General features: G+C 39.1%; 1 protein-coding gene across 6 annotated transcripts in view; it reads left to right on the top strand.

Moving 5' to 3' along the window:
• fbxl15 (F-box and leucine-rich repeat protein 15) overlaps positions 1–9,060 on the top strand; it is a 96,718-nt gene extending 87,658 nt beyond the window's left edge. For all 6 annotated transcript variants that reach the window (XR_015091644.1, XR_015091642.1, XR_015091640.1 and 3 more), the window contains one exon: positions 8,935–9,060. The gene's annotated coding sequence lies outside the window, so the exon portion shown is untranslated. The remainder of the gene's footprint in view (positions 1–8,934) is intronic.
• Positions 9,061–16,755: the final 7,695 nt, after the last annotated feature.

The following is a 16,755-nucleotide window of genomic DNA, read 5'->3' as shown; positions in this document are numbered from 1 at the left end:
TATTGTTGTGTTGGTTTTTACAGTATTAAGTAACCAATAGCCAAATTTATAAAAGTTCCAAATTGCGAGCTGTCGATTGGTTGTTTTTTTAAATTCATTTATTTATTTTTGCCTTGTTTTTTAGAGCAATTTTTTTTTATTTGCAACTAACTGTGAACTTCATAAGATCCGTCCACCGTCAAACGTCACACACCACACCACCAAGTCCCGCCTCTTAACTCATTCCCCGCCATTTTCACTGAAGCAACCCCCTTCGCTCCCAGCTGTTTTACTGGATTTTGACTGATTTTGCAAGGCCCACAGAATATTGTGTTCTATTACTATTAATATATGGAACCTACCAAAAAAAAGATGAGTCTCTTCTTTCATCAGGAAAAAAAAGGATATTTGTATCTGTTTCCGTTTTGCAGCAATCAGCATTAGAATATAGCTAAGTTTCATTATTATTCACAAATCTGTTTAAAACTGTGGGCAAATGAGCTTTTTGCAACATGGCCCTGGTTGATCTCTTTTATTCTGCTGCCACCTGTTGGTCTCTTCAGTTCAGAGGCTGCATCAAAGTCTTCTGTATGCTCTAGCATAAAAAAAAACATAAAACGTATAAATACGTCTTTGGGAACATGGTAATGTTATTTGTAGAATGTAATAGTAAATAATGTAGAACGTATTTATACATTTTTTGGAGTAAATAAGTTAAATGCATCATTTATTTATGTCAAGACAAAAATTATGATTTAAAAAAAGATTCTCACAATAATTCGTAAACAGATCAATATCAATATCTATAGCACTTTATTTGTTAATTTATTTATTTATTTATTGTAAATCGTTTTTAAATGATCACTTCTACAGCGTTCCTAGAAAATCACAATGTCCCATCACTGCCGAGCACATTGGTTCTTTTTTTAAAAATGTATTTATTAATTTTGCCTTGTGTTGCGGGCAAAAAAAATTTTTGCAAATAAGTGTGAACGTCACACGCCACACCACAAAGTCCTGCATCTTTAAAAACATCATTCATTTATGTGAAGACAACAATCATGATTAAAAAAAATCTCACAATATTTCGGAGACTGATCAATATGCAGCACTTCATCACATCTACAGCGTTCCTAGATAACAATAATACGAACATGTCAAAGAAAATGTGTGTAAAAACATTCATAGGTTGTCATGTGCATGCCAGAACAATAGGTGGTGCTATGACCGTGAAAGTAAAGTCTTTAAAATGTAGTTTTTCTGACTCCACTAATAGAAATACTCAAAGTCAGTTTTCAATGTATTAAAACCCAACACGCTTCACTTCCTGCCAACGCGGCTGCTCGAGGAGGAAGAAGAAGAAGAAAACGCTAATGAGACCTGAAGCACTTGTGAGCAAATGAATGTTGCTTTTGGTCGCGAGCGTCACATTCAGACAGCTGATCAAGAGCAACATGATGTATGCAAGTATGTAATGTATGTAATCATATTTATCACACAACGCTTATGGCAGAAAGCTATTAATTTACACCCCACACCCCCCCCCCCCCCTCCCTCTCTGCCTGCCTCGTAACACTTGAACATAATGCATCACCTGCCTCTCGCAAATGACTATTCCTGCATTGACAGAGCATTATTTTCCTTGTTATTTTCCCAAACTTTCTCGGCGACGAGTAAATGGCCTCGACTGGAAATTTTGCCGGAGAAGAATTAAGCCAAAGTGCGTGTTTAATGGGAAAAATAATTGCACGTCAGGTGAAACAAAGCATGCGGACGGACGCAATTACGCACCTTTGTTTGCCTTTTTTTTTTTTCATTTTCGCAATTTCCCAAAGAACACTGAACCTTTTTGCCATTTTAATGCTTGACTTTTTCATATAGTGGGAGATAATTATTTCAACGTTGAGCTCAAGTTAACATTGAGTTTGATGCAGATGTCCAGATGGCAACATTCCGTGATGACGGCCGTGGTTCTTTGCCTTCTTCTGTGCTAGTTTTAATTAAAACGCCTTGTCAAAAATGACAATTTAGGCTAAACGGATGGTACGCGCGCCGCTATTAATATGCCGTCGCTGACACTGCTGTTAATTAGCCTGTTGAGTTGTTATCACACACACACACACACATCATTATTAACATTAGGACGGGGATGGCCTTAACTGTTGCAGTTTAGTCAACTTTGGTGGAACTTCCTGTTTGCTAACTTCCCATTTATAGTTCTTGCTATAGCCGCCAACTTCCTGTTCACAGTTCTTGATATCATCATCAAGATCTGTTTTACACTCTTTGATGCATTTTCACTAGCTTCGGATTTACAGTTTACAGTAGACATGAACTTCCGATTTGCACTTTTTGCTAAAGTCACCTACTTCCTGTTTGCACTTCTTGCTCAAGCTTAGGAAGCTTAGAGACTGTATCAGAAAGTGTGAATAGAAAGCTGCTTTTTACACTTTTTTTATAACGTCAGTGAGCCGTCACTAGCTTCCTTTTTACACTTTTGATATGTACACTAACTTTCAGAGGTGGCAAATCCAAGTCCAGAAAGTAAAAACTCTGCCACAGTTTGGCTTTAGCCATTGATACTAGCAAGCGAGCTAGCTCCCTAGCAGGTAAACAAGCACCATGGGAGCTAGCTAGCTAGCACTTGGGGCTAAAGCCAAACTGTGGCAGGGTTTTTACTTTCTGGACCTGGATTTGCCACCTCTGCTTGCTGTTTGCCCCCAGTTTACACTTCCTGTTTATCCTTTTTCTTATCGTTTCATACAACTTCCTGGTTACACTACAAACTTCACGATAATGTTAAGAGCTTGACATCAATTAGTTGGTAATCACTTAAATCAGGGGTGTCCAAACTTTTTCGTTTGAGGGCCACATACAGAAAATCAGAAGGATGTTTAGTCCTAATTTATTTTATTTTTTTTACAAATAATGTATTTGTGTTTATCTAGAAAAATGTTTAAGTATATAAACCATTTTTTTTGTAATAGTGGCACCTATTTTTTTCGACACCTTCCCTTCTTTTTTTGACCATCTACAAACATTTTAACTTCAACTTTTCTTTTTTTATTGTATCAAATAAAATTTTTAGTATATGGGGGGGGGGGGCAATAATGACAATTTGGGTCAAAAATAGTAATTAATAAATTTTTACACAAAATTTCCAGAAATTCTTATACTGTCAGAGGTCAGAGGAGACTTTCTGAAGGCAAAATTATTACTGTAAAATACATGAAAGATCAGAATACATTGGTCATTGGCAATAAAGTCCATTTGGTTTGCTATAAGGCTATGAGGTCTGCAGTTGTCCGCTTCATGCGTTTCTCACAGTGACAGCGTAGCCATCTTCATTGTCTTTGTCCTTACTTTGGGCCAAGAGGTGATAAATAAAGCGCCACTTGTCCTCTTCGACTGAGTAATGTCCGACGCTTCGGTCTCGGCTTGATAAGATGACTTATATCCTGATTCCAGGGGAGTGGACATTTCAATTTTTTCTCTAATGCAGACCTTTTATGACGCGGTCGCGTGTGATTCCACCCCACTGGTTTGTACATCTACAAATTTGTACCGATTTTGCTCTTAATGTTCCTGGTGGCTAAAACAACTAAATTACCTGTTTTGTCTGGATTTTAAAAAAAATAAGCACTGCATCTTTAGTTTTAGATTTACAATCCATTTTCAGCGTGGAACAAACCACACGCTTTCATTCACGGGGCGCGGGGTGGGGGGGGGGGGGGGGGTTATGTTAATTGTCGTAGTTTACGAGTGTTTGTCCACACTGTTATCCTTTGTTTTATGGGCGCAAAGCGCGTGCAAGCTCAAAGTCAAAGTCAATATGATGAGGTATTAGCCTCGGCAGCCATTGTGCTCACGCGTGTCAAGGTCGGGTCACCGCGGGCGGGATCGTCTCTCTCTGGCGGCTGTGTCTTCCCGCCGTCAGGGGGGCTGGTGGTTTGGGGGCGCGAACATTATTTGTGCTCACCTCATCACTGCTCAGATGGTCTGTGCAGGGCTAGTAGTAATAGCCTCTTTAACCTTCTAAATGATGACGATTGTGGGTGAAAACAGTAAGCTTTTCCCGCAGCTGCTAACGCGAGAGCATCGTGCTGCTTTTAATCAAATTTAAACGCTCAGATAAGGAAATGTCACTTGAAATTAGTGCAGAAAAAGAACCCTAACCATTTTAAATATTACCATGCTCCCAAAGACGTATTTATTCGTTTTTATGTCAGAGCATACAGAAGGCTTTGATGAAGTCTCAGAATTGAAGAGAATGCTTGAAGCAATGGTAGTTATTACAAAAACGGCCAGCAAGTGGCAGCAGAGTATAAGAAATCAACCAGGGTCATGTTGCATTTCCCCCCACAGTTTTAAACAGATTTGTGAATAATGATGAAACATAGCTATATGCTAATGCTAATTGCTGCAAAACAAAAACAGAAATATATGTTTTTCTCCTGATGAAAGAAGATACTACAATCTTTCTTTTGGTAGGTTCCATGTTTTTATAGCACACAATATCCTGTGTCAAAATCCAGTAAAACAGCCCGGAGCAAAGGGGGTTGCTTCAGTGAAAATGGCTGGAAATTTTAACTGATTCAAAAAAGAGGAGGATGAGAGTGTGCAAAGGACCAAAAATTGTTGACGACGTCCTCATCACATTAAATGACGAAATAATTAACATATAACAGGTGCTCTTCAAATTTGGCGGGCAAAAAATTTGATAAAAATACTTTTTAATTAATTGTGATTAATCAAAATTTTAAGATGTGACTAATCTGTTTTAAAAATGTAACCATTTGACAGCTCTAATTGAAATCAAACTTCTAAGATCAGTAACGTAGCCTTTTGTGCACTGAATTATAAAGTTTGGTTTGTAAACTTTGTAGAATACGCCAAGTCGAGGTTTACCAGATTTTCAAAATGTAAAACACTACAATAGAATAAAAATCAAATATTAAAAAATTCTCATCAGGAATTATTCATAACAAATTTAATTGCTGGTGGTTGTGTTATTACTTAAGCTAATGCTAAATGCTATCTTGGTTGACAGTTCAAAAGATGTAAACAAGACAATGCACCCGCCATTATCCAACCTTTTTTAACTCGGTCCCGATGTTGTCGCGGTCCCACATTGTAACATTAGAAACACAATGCCAGAAACGCTGAGCTCGCAAATGTGAATGTAGATACACACAAAAATTCAGAGCCGACAAAGCTATGCTGTCCGTCCGATCCAAAGAACGCCGCGTGCTGGAAACGAGCCTTAGCTAATCTTAAAATAAATGATTGAGGTCAACGGAAGTTCACACACTCGACGGCCATGATTTTTAGTCAATGTTTGACTTTTAGCTCGGACCTTGTGGACTCCAAGTGTGGTATTTCCTACTTCCACTGATGAGTCCTCCCACTTGCTTAATGTACTTGTACTCGAAGGGCAGCCATGTTGTTTACTCGGGGGCGAGCCAAGGAGGGAAAGGGACGGGGATGCATTTGTCCCAAGGTGAGAAGCGCACTCCCCGACGTTAAATAAACACTCGCAGACCTCTGGCTAGCGCAACCCCGGCCGCAGTGAAATGCCATTGGCGTGTCCAAATGATGGAGGGCTATTGTTATCTATCGCCCCTGCACTCTGCTGAGGCCAGCCGGGAGGTCGCTATAGGCTCGCCCACTCCCACTGGCTTATACCTCGGCACGAAATAAAAATCTGCAGACTTTTTTTCCTCATAACAACATTTGATCTAGAGGAAGGGTGGAGGAGAAAAATTAGCCAATGAGAGGCAGCGTCAACAACTATTCCAACTTAGTGCGCACGCTACACTAAGCGGCGATGTGTATTTCTGCGGGATGGTTCAATCGATAGCATTTTTGACAAGACTTGTTGGAACATGCCTCTTTATTTGACGCCGTTGCTTCCCGTCGGACGGAGCGCATTCATCAAGCTGTCACCCGATGGAGATTGTGCTTTAGTGGTGCGCTTGATAGAGGGCGGCCATTATGATGCATGTCGATAGTTTGCAGAGGTATCGACGCAACAAAGCGCGGGCCCTCGCGGCTGGTTAGCTTCTCCCTTAAAGTGGCCAAGCGAACGTGCGTTTTGCTTTTGTGGCCGAGTGAGAGTTTGAACAATCAGAATGTGTGTTTGACGCCTTTTTAAGTGGCTGTCAATTACTCGTGAATTTCTCATATTTGCGGCAGGACTAGCTTTTGAGATCTCGACATTTTGGACAATTGATGGATGTTTAATGTGCTTTGACGGTTTAAAAAAAAAAAAAGTATCACGCGAGGTGCGGAATATGAAGAAATGTCTTTATTTGCAAAATAAGTAACAACAGAGAGCAGGGCTGGATTCAAGATTGAAGAAAACACTTGACGGAGAAACCTTAACCAAGTAAATAAGTGTGACTAGACAAAATAAGAGTGACAATTACATCATTGTCAAGGGGCATAGCAACAGCATAGCAATGACAAATACCACAAGGGACATAGCAACTGACAACATCATCATAAGGGACATAGCAATTTCAAAATAAGTGTGACTAGACAAAATAAGACAAAATAATAACTACATCATTCTTAAAGGACATAGCAACAACAAATATCACAAGAGACATAGCAACTGACAGCACCATCATCATAAGGGACATAGCAACTGCAAAATAAGTGTGACTAGACAAAATAAGCGTGACAACTATTGCATTGTCATAAAGGGCATATCAACTGCATAGCAACTACAAATATCACAAGGGGCATAGCAACTGCATAGCAATGAAAAACCTCGTCATCATCATAAGGAACACAGCAACTGCATAGTAACTTCAAAATAAGTGTGACAAAACAAAATAAGAGTGACAACTTTATTCTCATAAAGAACATAGTAACAGCATAGCAACTACAAATATAACCGCTTTTGTAATAACTACCATTTCTGCAGTTGAGAGGCTTCATCAAACCCTTCTGTATGCTCTAGCATAAAAAATGTAAACATATAAATACGTCTTTGGACATTTAAAGCATTTAAAATCGAACATATTTATACGTTTTTGGGAGCAAATGAGTTTTTGATAGCAGCAAATAAGAATGTTGTTGTTTAGTTTAGTTATGTTCTACAGAAAATGGTCATTTGCAACTCAGCGGGGGGTTTACCATACCAGTCCTCAGTTTATCTACTACGATGTTGGGCGAAAACAGCGGCCGGCGTCTTCCTCCAGCAATTTCTCGTTCATATTTGGACTTCTTCGCTTTGGAGAACAAAGACTTCGTAGCCTGCATGCCACGATAATGAGCTGAGAGGATAAAAGCTGAAACAAATGATGAGCTCCACCTTTTAAATTTGATCGCGTGATTGCAGCGTCTTGAAAGTGCATTCGACTGTGACCAAACACGAAGAACTATAATACGTCAGTGATTATATACCCCCCCACCCCGACCCCCTCCCTGGAAAGTTTTGTCCAACTTGCCGTTTTGGGTTTCACCGTCCCCAATTATTCCCTCTTGTGCATACAAGCAGGCACGCGCACATAATTTATGACTGCCTCTGGTCTTGATGACAGATTATTAAAAGTAGAATTAGTTTTTTTTTTTTTTCTTCTTCTTCAGCTGTGGGATCTCTCCGGCGGGAATTGGTGGAAGGGTCTCTCGCGAGGTCTCCGCCGCTAATAGAAGTTTCAGGGAGACTAATGATTTGAATCTGGTGTGGCGTGAGCGGAGCGGTTACCCGTGTCTGCCCGCGGAGAGCTTTATTGGATTGTTTAGCAGCAGAAAAATCACGTTTTTTTTTTTGTCCTCAAAACGGACAGAAAGCCGCTTCTGTAAAAGCCACGCGTAGACGACGACGTCGGCGGCGTCGGCGGCGTTCACCTGATGGCCGTCGGGCGCGTGTACTCCCAGCATGCCTCGGCGGCGGCGTGCACCAGAGGGGAGTCGCAGCGCAGCTGAGAGCCTCGGCTTAATCTTATGCATCATTAAGCACTCAGCGGCAAGCCGGCGCTGTTCATATACATCATCCACGCTTAATAAACATAATGATGACATAAGATGTAATTCTAGATGAATTTTCATTTTATAGGGAAATGGAGAATTCCCGTTGAAAAGGAAGAGAGAGAGAGAGAGAGAGAGAGAGAGAGAGAGAGAGAGAGAGAGAGAGAGAGAGAGAGAGAGAGAGAGAGAGAGAGCGAGAAGGGGAGTGGGCTCGGGAGCAAATTATCTGGGAAGTACGAAATAAATGATGTTTTGCTCCAGATTTCCTAAATGGATGAGGGTGGGGTGGGGGGGGGGTGTTTTATTTCATTCCTAATGATGAGAAGTGATTGACAGGCAAGCGGGCCTGGAGTGAAGCTTGCAGAATTTCAAAAAGGAAAGCGGCCCAAAAGATTCATTTTACACCTGTTTTGACTTTAAATATTTCTGTACCGCTTATCCTCATTAGGGTTTTGTGTACTGTATGTTGGAGATGACGTCAGGGACTGGATTCCAAATCGCTACTTTTCAGGAAAATAAAAAAATAAAAAATTCCAATCTTTTTTGTCTAATAAACATACATATTTTCAATCTTGAGTGAAGAGGGGAAATGATATGATACTTCTGTGACTTCTCTTTCAAAGTGTCCAAAAGAAAGGGTTGATTTGCTCTCAATTTTTATTTTCCACACTTTTGATGGCTTAATAATATACTCAGCCATCGTTATGGTTAAATTAATCAGTGCTGGCTTTGCGCAAGGTAAGCAGAACTGCACTTTTTAATGGTTTTATTGGTAAAGCCGTCGACGCGATGGAGGTTGATTAGATAAAGGCTTAATATTTGACTTGGGTTAAGGGTACCAAAATGGAACCTTACAGCGGTACAGTAACACCCCCCCCCCCCCCCAGCAAGCACAAAAAAGGCTAGGGAAAAAAATTGAGCTCAGACTTAAGATACAGAGGAATCAATAACTTCTCCTTTTCTTTCTTTTTTTTACAGTGCACTTGCATTGGGGCGGAGTCAGCCATTGACTTGCCAGCTCCTCCAAATGGCTCTTTATGTATGCTTACCACCACCCACAGGCCTGGAGTGGAATAGCATGTTCATGATTATTTTTATTTTTTTTATCCCAACAAATTGAAGACAACATGATGAACATTTTCCAGCCTTTGTGGACATCTGCACCAGACGGAGTAAATACTGACATTATGATTAACAATCACATTTATTCTAGCTCTCGTCTCTGCTGGTATTTTAAACAGAATTGTTAATTTTAGGCCTTTCGCGTGTTAGCAGCTGGCGGATTGCGCTTCATTATAGACATAATCCACCTCGAGTAATAGTCCAAGAACGAGCTTTAGAACCCGCATGCATGCAAAGTGACAAATGGATTGGAACACAATGTAGAATAATGGAGCCGTGGAGCTAATTAGGCCGAGTAGAGGCGAGCTGTGCTTAAATGTAAATGGATTGAAGCCGAGAGAATGATGAGCTCCTTGCTTGCAATCAATAGCAAAGCAAACAGAATCTATGGGAGCTACAGGGAAGGGGGGGGGGGGGGGTATTATCTATTACAGGAGTCAGGTAAACACTCGGTGGACACTACATTAGGTACGCCTGGATTTTCCTATGAGAGCCAAATCAAGTGATGTGTAAAATGAATAAATGAAAACTGATAAATAAATACATAATAAATACAAAGTTAAATAAATAAACAGTTAAATAAAGCCCAAATAAAAATACATAAAAATTAAGATTTAGATTCAAATCAATAGAAACAAAACAGACAAAAACTACACCATCCTCAACATAAAATATAATAAATAAAATAAAATATAATAAGTAAAACTAAATCAAATAAAAATATAATAAATATATATAATAAAATCTGATATTAAAATATGACTAAAAAATAAGAAAAATTACATTTTAAAACAAACTAGACACAAATTAAAATACAATAACATTAAATGTATAAAAATTAAACAAAATTGTAAAATAATACAATTAACTGCAAAATTAAATTCACGAAATAGAAAATGTACATTTTAAAATAAGAATATTTACAATCAAAAGAAGATATAAACAAAACAGACCCCCCAAAAATTACATTGTCCATGAAATTAAATACAATAATAATTCCAACAATTAATAAAATAATAAATATAACAAAAATTCCAACATTTTAAGACAAGACACATAAAGTACAATAAGAACAAAAATTAAATGAACAAATAATATGATCAAATTACGAAAAGGTGTATCGCTGCCACAACAGAAAAAATGTCAGTGTCTCATAATATGATACATTTTAAAGTAAATTAATTATTAAAATGCAAACATTTTAAAATAGAAACCAAGAGATCATCATTAACTAACCAAATTTGTATATCTTAGTTAGTCTGACTACAAACTTGCCCCCCTCATCAGACAGAATTTGTGCAGAATTGCAAATGGAGCGGCCCAATAAAATTCGTCATTGCCTCCTCTGGTCATTTTTTTTCTGCTGAAGTAAGAAACGATCTCATGGCGAATTTACAACACCACTTGCATACGTAATTAGCTTGTGGCGGAAGGTTAAGATGAGCATTACGTCCTGATGAGCTTCCCCTGCCAGGCAGCTTTCCGTCATTCAGCTCAGCCATTGGTGGCCTGCTGGATGTAAACACTGATTACAGGCAGGAAATGAAGCCCTCACTTTGTCCTCCCGTGTCAGGGCGCAGCGCGGCGACCGTTGTTGTTTGTCCACTTCTTTCCACCTGAACACACCGTTAGCTCATCTTTACGGGCGCCATTTAGATAGCCACACGATGACATGCTCCCCCCCCCCACCCCCTCCTTCACGACGCTTTTTGACTGATGTGGGACGACAGGAGCCACATTGCGCAACTTCCTGTATGGCCTTTTAAGGGGGATGGGAACCATGTTTGGTAACTTGAGTAAAATGGATGCCTTACTATGAGGCAGTGATTCTTAAATTGTGGGTTGGGACCCAAAAGTGGGTCACGGACAGGTTGTAAAAAAATATATCGCATAATTAGTCTTTGCAATTTTTAGCTTATTGCTGCAAATTGTGAAATGCCTAACTTATTAAAGTACATTTTATTTACTTGTATATTTACCTACTTTTCTTATTCAGTTTCACTTGTCTTTACTGCATGACAGATTTCTATTCCACAAACAGCACTTCGTATGCAACTATGCTTTATGAAATAAAGTTGAGTTGAGTTCAGCACAATGTCCGTTGGATTAATGCAAAAAAATGTGGCAAAACAGTTGAATTTTTTACATTCTGCGTAGTCTGTATTTATAAAGTAAAATACTATAGGGTTCTATTTTGTGATTTAAAAACGCACTACTGAATGTTTTGTTGTTATTTTTGATTAATGGCATTTCAATATATTTTGTGTGGGACAATTAGCATATTTAAAATATATCGTTGTCACACTGTATTTGCTGTGAAATACTGTAAAAAATAAAATAATAACAATAAGTTTTTTAATGTTTTTTTTACAATAAAGCATACAAAAGGCTTTGATGCAGCCTCTAAACTGAAGAGTATGCTTGAAGCAATGGTAGTTATTACAAAAACGGCCAGCAGGTGGCAGCAGAGTATAATAGATCAGCCAGGACATTGTTGTGAAAAGCTCTTTTCGCCATTGTTTTAAACAAATTTATGAATAATGATGAAACTTAGCTATATTCTAATGCTAATTGCTGCAAAACGGAAACAGACACAAATATTCTTTTTTTCCTTTGTTTTTGGTCAAAATCCAGTGTTTTTTTTTTTAAACGGGAGTGAATGGGGGTTGCTTCGGTGAAAATGGCTGGGAGTGAATGAGTTAATAAGAATCAAAAATTGGCAGTACCTGGGGGTTGTAAATAATAAAATAATTGTAAAAATAAAATTAAAAAAAGATCATATATATATATATATATATATATAAGCTTTTTAAGGATGATTTTGTGAGGGGGAGGCGTAATATTTACGGGTGCATGTTTTTCACGGGATCTTACGATAATATTTTTGACCCTGCAGTGACACAGTAGTTAAACATGCATGCAGCGGGTCACAATGATCCGCGATTTTTGGTGCACTCAAACAAACAAAGTGCCCTCGAAAGGGTTAAAGGAAGCACAGCATTGCTATATGTTGACTTGAGCAGAATACACAAATAAGTCATTTGTCTATATGCTAACGAATGTACGTGTTACATCTCATATGTTGCATTATTTATCATACCTGCAAAGTTCACAATGGCCCCCGCTACTTTCCAGCGGCGGAAATTGCGACAAACTGCTCAATTCCAACGACGACCAATCCACTCGGGCGCACGCCGCCGAGCATTTTTCTTACTTTGCGTGAGGAAAAATGAAGTGTCAACATTTAATGATAGATATTTGCATTGTGATACAAATGGCGTCCTTGGCCCTAAACATAAGATATAGATCCATTTTCTAATGAATTCAGATAAAGCGTCCTTTTTTGCATTTTTGGGAGTTGCGGCGGCGGCGCCAGTGACCCTGACGCAATCGACTGGATGATCAAGACATCTGTCATCTATCATTTCCTGACACTTTCTAGATGTTGCTTAGGTTATCCAACCCCCCCCCCCCCACCCCCATTCTCACCCCAACCCGCCTCCTAAATGTACGTGCAACTTCTGCAAGTTATCACACTTTATTGTTTTGCGAGAAAACACAGATCGGAGAGAGCGAGGGGCAAAAAGACATTAGAGATGATGTGCTAGCCGCATGTGGTCCAGGCCAAGTATTTATAGCCCCGCTGGAAGCTCGCTGTGCGCCGCTGATAGCAGAGATAATGGCGGCGAATGGGAGGCGGCGAGCTGTTCTAATGACGCCCCCAACGAGACAAAGCGAGCAGCGAGGATAAATAAATGTTAGCGCCGTCCCCCCCCCCCCACTCATCCGCCACCGTCGTTTGCGTTTTTCTTGACTTGATGAGGTCACTTAGAGAAACACACACGCACACACACACACACACAAACAATGCGAGTAAAATTAGTGCTTGTTTTTAATTTTTAGCTACTTTAAAAATCTTGCTTGGATGCGTTTGCGAACCAGATTTCACGTCATTACACACACAAATATACAGGTCGTTAAACGCGCACAGCATTCTGTGCAGAAATCGTCAGTGAAGACATTTCATCTGTCGGCCAAAGTACTCGCACCAGGAAATGTCGAAGTCCAGATACTATTTTTTATAACTTATATTGATATTTTGAATTTGATAGCTTTGATGCTATCAAAATAATCTGTCGAAATAGCTTTGCTAACGGCGTGAGTGCCAAAAAAAGAAGAAGCAAAATTGGCTAATGCTAATAAGCTAATTGGAGAAAATGCAACTTCCCGTGTGTGTCTTTCCAGAATTGACTGAGAATTTTTAAACACCACAGGCAGCAATTCTGTTAAAGCGTTATTTAGGAAATACAAAAACAATAATATGTTGTGTTAGCATGTTTAACTAAATAAATGTTAGCTTAAAATAAAATATAGCATAGCCTCACATGCTTCACTTGTTTTTCCTCGTCATTATAAGCAATCAAGCGTTGAAACTACTACTACCAAACCAGCGGGGAAACTACGGAGGGCCAAAAGTGCCAAAATTCAAAAACATTAAATGACTAAATAAATGGCCAAAAGGGAAAATAAAAACTCATATAAAAAATATAATTCAAAAATTAAATCCCAAAAAATAAATATAAATGGAAATAAAAACAACTACAATTTTATATATACATATATATATATACATATACACATAAATAAATAAATACATTTGTATTTAATGTTTTAATTCTATATTTTTTATATCCATTTTATTTTCACTTTTGCTGCCAGGTCGAAATGTTATTCAAATAATAAAAAGTCATCTGATGAATAAATACTCTAGTATACCTGAAAAATCTACTCAAGTACTTTCCACCACTGCTTTGAAGATAGCAATGCAGTAGTCCAACCACCTTACATAATCATTTGAGAATCAATCTACAGTTTTTTTATGCTTGCCTTTAAATATTCTTCAAACCGTTCTCTTTTACAAAAAAAAAAAAAGGTTGTTTTTATTTTACAGGCATTGCTTATTTACAAAATAACATTGGTCAGCATTTCAAAAGTCTTACAAAAAAAAAATAATAATAATTCTACCTGATTTGAAAGCATGCCGGTCGACTAGCTGAGCGGGCCATTAGCGAAACCTCGGGGTCCTGTTTCCCCCGCCTCCATCGGGAGAAAGCGGGGGGTCTGACGACCGGCAAACAGCCCCGTCAGCAGCGGGTGCGAGTGCTCCGTTTTATGGGCGACGGCGTGTCCCGCGTTAACACCGATGTCACCGTTTTAGAGCTCCTGTGTTTTAGCACCAGCCTGCTAATTGAGACGACAACGGCCATAACAATGACATTGTTAGCCAAACGGCCCGTTCTCGACTCACGTCTGGCTCCAGTCAAGGACGTCCGACGGGGACGTCGGGGGCAACCTTGGATTTTAAGACACAGTGGGGGGTCCTGAGATTCCTTTTAGCAGCCCGTGCGTCTGGTACCACCGTTTAATACCACCGCTACAACGTCGCAATTAAAATAAAAATCAATTCAACCCAGAAACCGATTTCTCTCCCCGTAAAAGTCGACTAATGCTTTTATTCCTTTCTATGTCGATTCATCGTAATAAAGTAGTGTTATGCTAAAAAAATACCTGACATCATCGATTAATCGACTACGACATTCAACATTACTTCCAAAAAACTTTAGTTGTGCTTAGTGCTGTCAACAGTGAATATTTTTAGAGTTGATTAATCTATTGATTATTCAATCTATCGTATTCATTTTAAATTTGCATTAAAGTGTATTATAAAAGCATTTTTTCCCTGATTAATGTGATTGGGGCTTGTTTCATACTTATTTGTATAGTGATTTTTTTTTTTTTAAGCGGCGGGGTTGATGCTGTACTATGTTACCAGTTTGGTTATTGTTTTCTAAAGTGAAAATAGATATTTGCAAATATATAACATAATTGGTCTTTTTTCATGAGGGATTACATAAATAAGTGAACAATTACTGTAACTGCTGAATTTGAATTTTTAAATACAAAAAATGGCTCCAAACGATTATTCGAGTATATTCACTGAAGCAACCCCCTTCGCTCCCGGCTGTTTTACTGTATTTTGACTGATTTTGCAAGGTCCACAGAATATTCTGTTCTATTGCAATATATAAAAACATGGAACCTATCAAAAGATTTGTATCAATTTTTTCATCAGGGAAAAAAAGTATATTTCTATCTTGTTTCCTTTTTGCAGAAATCAGCATTAGCATTTAGCTTCAAGTTTCATCATTATTCATAAACTTGTTCAAAACACTGGGGAAAAGAGCTTATTGCAACATGACCCTGGTTGAGCCCTTACACTCTGCTGCCACCTGCTGGCCATTTTTTGTAATTACTACCATTGTTTTAAGCGACCTCTTCATCAAAGCCCTTTGTATGCTCTAAAACAAAAAACATATACATACATTTTTGGGACCATTTCAATATTTAAAATAGAACGTTTTTATACATTTTTGGGAGCAATTGAGTTCAAATAGTTGTCGATTATTTTGATAATCGATTACTTGTCGATTAAGCTCGAGTTGTTTTGCGCTTGTTTGACCACACACCAAAAATCAAGTTAGATTAGCGCCTTTGTCATTTACACTCCTTGTTTACACGTGGCCGCCATCGCACATATATAAACACGTTTAACAAGATACATAAACAAGAGCAGCTGTTGAAATGGCCGCCGCCATGCCCGAAACTGCCTTTCGCCATCAATTAACGCTCGCACGTAGCGAGCGAGCGCGTTGTTTTCCACTCGCACTCCAATAATCGTAACGCATACGGCGAGCGTTTGGATTAACATAATGGGAAAAAATAGCCGACGTGATTGATCATCTAAGTCCGAGCCAGATTGGAGCCTGAGGACTCAATCCACCTCAACATATGCCGCCATCGGTCGTCGGAACGCCGAGCGTCTCGCAGCCTCGTTCCCGTTGATATTTATCGAAAAACATTTGACTTTATGAGCGGCGTACTTAATGAGCGCCTATCGACGGCGGTGGCGGCGGCGGCGGCGCGCCGGCAGATGACGCCGTAACTCTACATCCTAAGCATCGCGGCGGTGCGCACGTGGGCTCGTTATGTTGGCCTCTAATTGGGATTTACTCTCATTCCTCTCCGTCAATCTCGGCCCGCTGCCGGCAAAGTTTGATCACGATCGACGTTTATTCCCCATTAGGGTTAAAATCATTTTTCAGTGCTTCGCATTAGCTGTATTTTTTTCCGCGCAGGGCAATAAAGAATGGGAGGGATGGACGTGGCAGCTGGCCAGCTTGATAACGAGAGTGGGACAAGCCACACCTGAAACAAGCTCGTTTGATTATTTGGCAAACTGAGTGAATAAAATGTCGGGGTTTTTTTGTTTTTTTGTTTTTACATTTTTACCATTACTTAAAATGTGCGCATTAATTTTGAGTTAATTCACAGTTCCTGTCACACGACTAATTCATTTTAACGCGCTATTAATGGGATTAACCCCTTACTTGCAAAGCCGGTACTGAGGGAATTCCACGTCAAAATGTAGTCGGCTTAAATTGAATCATAATGCATATATTTGTGGAGATTGGGTTCAAGTTGTATTTTACAATTTTAAAAATGTGCAGAATTTCACAAGTTACCTCATGTTAAAGGTTAGATAGCTCTTAATGTGAAGAGAAAAATGTACTGAGCTGTCACCGTCTTACAAATGTGATTATGCCATCTAGTGGCAGA

Source organism: Leptonotus elevatus, chromosome 20 (assembly GCF_054856555.1).
Source record: "Leptonotus elevatus isolate MCC_2025b chromosome 20, RoL_Lele_1.0, whole genome shotgun sequence".
NCBI classification, from domain to species: domain Eukaryota; kingdom Metazoa; phylum Chordata; class Actinopteri; order Syngnathiformes; family Syngnathidae; genus Leptonotus; species Leptonotus elevatus.
This window is presented reverse-complemented; position numbering and strand designations above follow the sequence as displayed.